The 6,205-nt window shown below is 40.0% G+C and overlaps 1 pseudogene across 1 annotated transcript; it reads left to right on the top strand.

Annotated features, from left to right (window-relative positions):
- Positions 1-5,050: 5,050 nt before the first annotated feature.
- LOC311607087 (stAR-related lipid transfer protein 7, mitochondrial-like) lies at positions 5,051-5,899 on the top strand (annotated as a pseudogene). The gene has a single exon. The product of its transcript is annotated as an stAR-related lipid transfer protein 7, mitochondrial-like (transcript).
- The last annotated feature ends 306 nt before the right edge of the window (positions 5,900-6,205 follow it).

The raw sequence follows: 6,205 nt of genomic DNA, 5'->3' as shown, positions 1-6,205 counted from the left end.
AATATTACAACTTGAGCAAAATAGAGCAAAATTTCATTCCAGAATTCCCCATTAAGGGAAATATTACAACTTGAGCAAAATAGAGCAAAATTTCATTCCAGAATTCCCCATTAAGGGAAATATTACAACTTGGCAGCAAGGTGAGCCCAGGGAAGGCTAGTTGCTCTTTATATACTTGATAAACACATGTTCAATTAAACAAATTGTGATGTTTCTTGCTTAAGAGAGATTCTTTGCATGTTTCTGGTTTTTGAGCCACAATTCTGATACTCTAACAAATGAGGAGGAGGAAGAGAAGGAAGAGGGTCAACTTTTATGGATACTTATAGCCTCTGTTTATCTGTATTTCATAACCTGACAAGTGAATAAATCAAGAAGGAGTGCTTAAGTATAAAAGTGTAATGAGCCATTTTATCATAGTGCATTCCCATCCAGTACTTAGTTTACTGTCATTGAACACGGACAAAAAGAATAAACATGCAGTCTACCTATGTTCTGACAAGTAAATCAGTCACTGGCATGAGAGGTTACTACCCTGAAAACTTACCTACATGCTTATTCCATTTGAATTCCTCTAGGCTGATCTTTTCAAAAAATATTAAGTTATAATGCTATTTTAAATTGACATTCTTTGCATCAGAAAGTAATTACATAGATGATCACACTCATCAACACAGGGCATAGAACACAAATAGGATGTTGCAGTATTAGCAAGAGCAAGTACTTGTCAGGCTGGGGATGCACTTTTTCCAGAAACTAAAAGTAATTGCTATTCCAGGAAAGTCACACAGCTTTTGTGGGGTGATATTTGCATAGTGGGAAGTGTGGACATTCATGTTAAAGATACAGTCACTGAAGACAGATACCAGAGGAGACAAAGGCAGTGGCAGAAATACCTTGACTCTTCCTATCCTTATTTCTGATAGCTCCTAGTTTTTCTCTCAACAGATGGAACCATTTGGATCCACATAGCAAAGCTGAATCTGTGTATGAACTGGTGTTGGCTCACAGGTCTTCCTTTAGAAATGTTGAAATAATAAATTAAAAAAATATTTTATTAACCTATTCATATTACATCTCAATTGTTATCTTATCCCTTGTATCCTCCCCTTCCTCCCTCCCTCCCGCTTTCCCTTATTCCCCGCCCCTATGACTGTGACTGAGGGGGACCTCCTCCCCCTGTATATGCTCATAGGGTATCAAGTCTCTTCTTGGTAGCCTGCTATCCTTCCTCTGAGTGCCTCCAGGTCTCCCCATTCAGGGGACTTGGTCAAATATGAGGCACCAGTGTTGGTGTGAAAGTCAGTCCCCACTCTCCACTCAACTGTGGAGAATGTCTTGTCCATTGGCTAGATCTGGGTAGGAGTTTGAAGTTTATTGCAGGTATTGTCTTTGGCTGGTGCCATAGTTTGAGCAGGACCCCAGGACCCAGATCTGCCTGTAATAATGTTCTTCTTGTAAGTTTCTAGGACCCTCTGGATCCTCCTATTTCCCCATTCTCCCATGCTTTTCTCACCTAAAGTCAAAATAATAAATTTTATCAGCAAGTAATTTGTATGATTCAAGCTACCTATGATTTTGAATTATTTTCATAACTGAGTTTAAGGGATTTTAATCTGGCTGAAACACAGACATGCACTTAGTACACACCTTTAATCTCAAGTAATGAAGGTAATACTAGTTTTTAGAAGAAAGCAGCCATGTTTGAAAGTAACGTATAGTTGAGGGGCAAAGTGATGAATCAGAGATAGATTTGACAGAATGAGTCAGAGATAAGTTATGCCCAGATCTCATGAGAACAGGACATTAAAGAGAAGCTAATTATGAGCAACATGGGAAAGAGAAAGAGAATTTTTAGAGAGAGATTTTTATTGGGTTAGTTTTATAGAGGCAGGTTACAGAGAGAACAAGCTAGACACAGGTGAAGAAAGAATGGACCAGACAGCTGAGTATTGTGGCTCATGCCTGTAATCCCAGCATTCAGGGAGGGAAAGGTAGGCAGATTGTTGTGAGTTTGATGCCAGCCTGGTCTACAAAGCAAGTTGACATCAGCCAAGGCTACACAGAGAAACCTTGTCTCAAAAAAAAAAAAAAAAAGAACAAGAGAAGCCAAGCAGATCAACTCAGTCAGAAGCCAAGAGAAGTCTTTTTGAATCAGTCAGCTTGAAGAAGAGTTTGGGCCAGAGTAGCTGAACTGAAGCAGTAAGCTAGAGTTCAGAAAGAGCTAGAAAGGCTTGTGAATGGCTCTTATCTCATCCCATCATCTGAAGAAATAAAATCAGCATTTACACTTGAGTAGATAAAGACATCTATCAAATAAAATTTAAGGACCATATACTTGGAATGATGGATATAATATGCAAATTTCTCAATAAATAATTAAATTAAGGAATATTTAATACATAAAATAAATTCCCTTCTCTAGGAATCTATGTTTCCTATTTATTACTAATTTCATTTTTAGCCTTATGTATAAGTTTACACACAAGAAAACATTATATTTTAAAAATTGATGGTAATTAATGTTGGTTCCTTAATTCGGGTTCTAAGAGGAAAACAGATGACTGCTAGTGGCTGTATAGCAATGAGTGTTCCTAGTTCTTGTCAAATGGTCCAGCTGTGTGTTCAAAAGTTTCACCCTCCAAATATGACATGTAGTCAATATTGCTGTAAAACTCAGATAATCTCAGGATAATGGGGAGTATGCCAATATATTAGGATTTTAAAGGAATCACAACTTGAATCTTTTAACTCTTTGCTAAGGGGCTTAATCAATATGATTGACAATAGTTCTTCACTGATAGAAAGAGTAAATGCACATAGTATGATCATTGTAATTTTCTAATATTCTTTAGTGAAAAGTCAAACGCTAACTCATCTTTTACCTTAACTAAAATTCAACATTCATGCTCTGACATCTTGTTGTATTTTGTGTTTGGAAGAGAGAGTATTTCAACTTGGAGTTGTCCCTATGGACATGAATATGTAAGTATTCTAAGAGCTAAGCATAAGCAATGGTAATTGGGTACTAAAGATTATGGGTGACAAGATGGGAAGAAGCACTTAATTTCAGAACTCAAACTATAGTCCGCTGCCTGGCTGCTTTTTGTTATAAGCTCATATGAGTCAAAATCCTGCTCAGAAGGTAAAGGCAGAAGGCCACTGGTTCCAATTTTCCCCGGCATTTGTTTAGACTTAACAATGTAAAAAAGTAATGGGGATATCTCAATTTGAAGAGAACTCGTAGCTTCTGAATAGTGGGGATGTCCCCTGAGACCGTCAGTGAGCACCAGGAACTGCAGTGTCTTGATGGGGTGTTCCTGATAGTGGAATCCTTGCCATATTAAATGTTTCTCTACTTGAGAAGTTAAAGTGTCTGTGTAGCTTACATTATTGTTGTTATTTCATACCCAGCTGAAAAACCATTCTAATGAATTCTCCATCCCCACTCCTTGCTACAATTTTCGTCAATACTCTTAGTTATCTAGCTTTTCAAATGCTTAGTTGTCTTCACTACCAGTTAAATGTTTCACATTCTATCAATGCTGATTTGAGATGCTGAACTCATGTCTGTTCTAGATATAACCATCCAGGACAGAGATTAACAACTATTTGATTTAGGCATTGCTCTTCTCAGCGAAAGCCTACTGTTCATGTTTTGTGGTGACTATGTCTCAAGTTGTAAATGCATTAAATGAATATTTACTAAGCCACTGTGCCTTGGAATTTTTGCCACATAAGCTTGGCTTAATTTAAGTTTGCACCATCTGATATATTTGTAAACATTTGCTCATTTATTTCATGTGTGAATATCAGCCAAATTGTGGCTGATTGTTGCTTGAGATTTTTTTTCAGAGTATTTCTGGAGAAAGTTATCCGTCTGTAATAAAACCTCACAGGGATATTTTAAAGCTAAAATAACCTATGATTAACAGAAATTTGATTCATAATTAAATTATGTGATAAATATTTCCTATAATTAAATTTAATCTAAAGTCTAAGCCATTATCTCTTGTGCTAGTGAGGAATTCAGCACTAGTCTTACCCAAGTTTCAGAACTCACACATGACATTGGGATTTAGCATGCATTTGCGGACTGTAGGGGTTTCTTTACATGAAGAACAATAGTTTGGTCAATTCTATAAGGGAGAAAAAGAGTAGATAGCATTAAGCAGGAGGGGCTCAGGGTTACTGATGAGAAGATATTATTTTGTTCTGCAAACTTTAGCGGCATATTATACCAGAACAAAGAAGAAAGAAAAGTATTCATTGAAGGACTTTCTGAAGTAGTAGATTGTGCTTGCCTAAGTTACTAGGTTCAAGAGCAACATTTTTCCCTCTGCAATCTGAAGCTTAGGGGTTAGGGGATTTGTTTGGAAAAAGAAAGTAACATGTATACCTTGGTATTTCAGTGCAAGGTAAACAAAGCAGGAACAAGCATGGGTCAGCATGCGTGGGAATGAAGTTTTAAAGCAAGAGAACCTGATTAGGATGCATTAGAGTGATCCAGGCAAGTGTTCCTGGAAGCTTTCGGCTATAATCTGTTCCCAATAAATAAGAGTCTCTTTCTCTTCAGACAGTCTCACTGCTACTCTTGAGACTCAAACTTGCGTATTGTCTACTTCCTACCAATCTTCATTGCTCAGCTAGAGCAGTACTTGTCCCTTAAGTATGAATAAAGCTATTTAAGAAATTAAATTATAATCAGGGTATAAGAGTTAATTAGAAAAATCAGTTCTATTTAGAATAAAAATGAAGATACAGATTCCTGCTGCGGCCTGGGACGCCCACCTCTCTGCTTCTCATGCTCCTGCCCTTCCTCTCCTGGGCCTAGCAGCAGGCGTGGGAATCCACAGAGGCCTTCGGCCACCCTGGCTGCCTGGCTAGTGGGCAGGTAGGGCAGGGGCCCGCGGTGCTGACCAATCAGTGCAGCTTCGTGATGGGCCTGCGCAGATCATGTAGCTCGTGCTTTTGGGGCCAGCTGAATGGCCACCCAGGCCACGCCTCTGCGTTGATGGGGGTGCTTTCCAGTGTCTTCCTATGGGAGGAGAGGATCCAGTAGGAGGAGTTACAAAGGTCCATTAAGGAGATGAAATGTTTGGAAGAAATGTCGAATATATTTCAGAGTTCTGGAGTTGAGAATCACCTTCCTGAACCAAAGTCCCCAGCAGAAGGGAATGAAAAGTTAAAGGACAAAGGAAAGCCATGGGAAATGGTGGTGGACAAGAAACACTTCAACCTGTGGCGGTGCCCAATTACAGGCACCCACCTTTACCAGTACCTAGTTTTTGGAACATACACATATGTCTCACCCCAGCAGTTCTTTAATGTTCAGCTGGATACAGAGTACAGGAAAATATGGGATGCCCTTGTGATCAAGCTAGAGGTGACAGAGAGAGATGTCATCAGTGGTTCTGAGGTTCTTCACTGAGTAACATATTCTCCTTATCCAATGTAATCTTGGGATTATGTTTATGTTCGGCGGTATAGCGTGGATCAGGAAAACAATGTGATAGTTCTGGTGTCAAGTGCAGTGGATCACCCTAGTGTGCCAGAGTCTCCAGAGTGTGCCAGGGTCAGATCCTATGAATCCCAAACGATTATCAGTTCTCACAAATCATTTGATGAGAATGGCTCTGAGTACTTACTGACATACAGCGACAATCCGTAGACAGGGCTCCCTAGATACTGTGTCAGTAGGATGGTTTCCAGTGGCATGCTGGATTTCCTGGAGAAGCTGCACATGGCCACTCTGGAAGCCAGGAATATGGAGATCAAAGTGAAGAACTACATCCAGGCTAAGCCTCTGGAAATGAACAGTGAGGCTTAGGCCACTGCTCCTTCCTCCGAGCGTTAGAATGAGGGTAGCTGTGGCCCAGCTTGGATTGAGTATGCTTAAAGGCCTTTGGAATAAGGAAAGCCAAGCACTCTGGCCCTGCCCTTTCTCCCTCAGCTCTGCGGCCGGACAGGGACAGGTCATAGATGTTCGAAGACATCTGCTGTAACTGCCAATGCAAGAGAGTTAGAATTGGACTTAGATTTCATTTGGAGCCCCCTTGCTCTTTACTAACAGAGAGGACCATGGTGTGGAGGAGTCGTCATGTTTGCAAGCCAGCTGTTGTGAATTCCAGTATCATGCTGAGCTAATCGGGAGCACATTCCTCACTTTAGGCCAGAAGGGGATGACTCCCATTTGCCTCTTCTG

The sequence above is a fragment of the Acomys minous genome (assembly GCF_964271855.1).
Source record: "Acomys minous genome assembly, chromosome: 10".
In the NCBI taxonomy this organism is placed as follows: domain Eukaryota; kingdom Metazoa; phylum Chordata; class Mammalia; order Rodentia; family Muridae; genus Acomys; species Acomys minous.
This window is presented reverse-complemented; position numbering and strand designations above follow the sequence as displayed.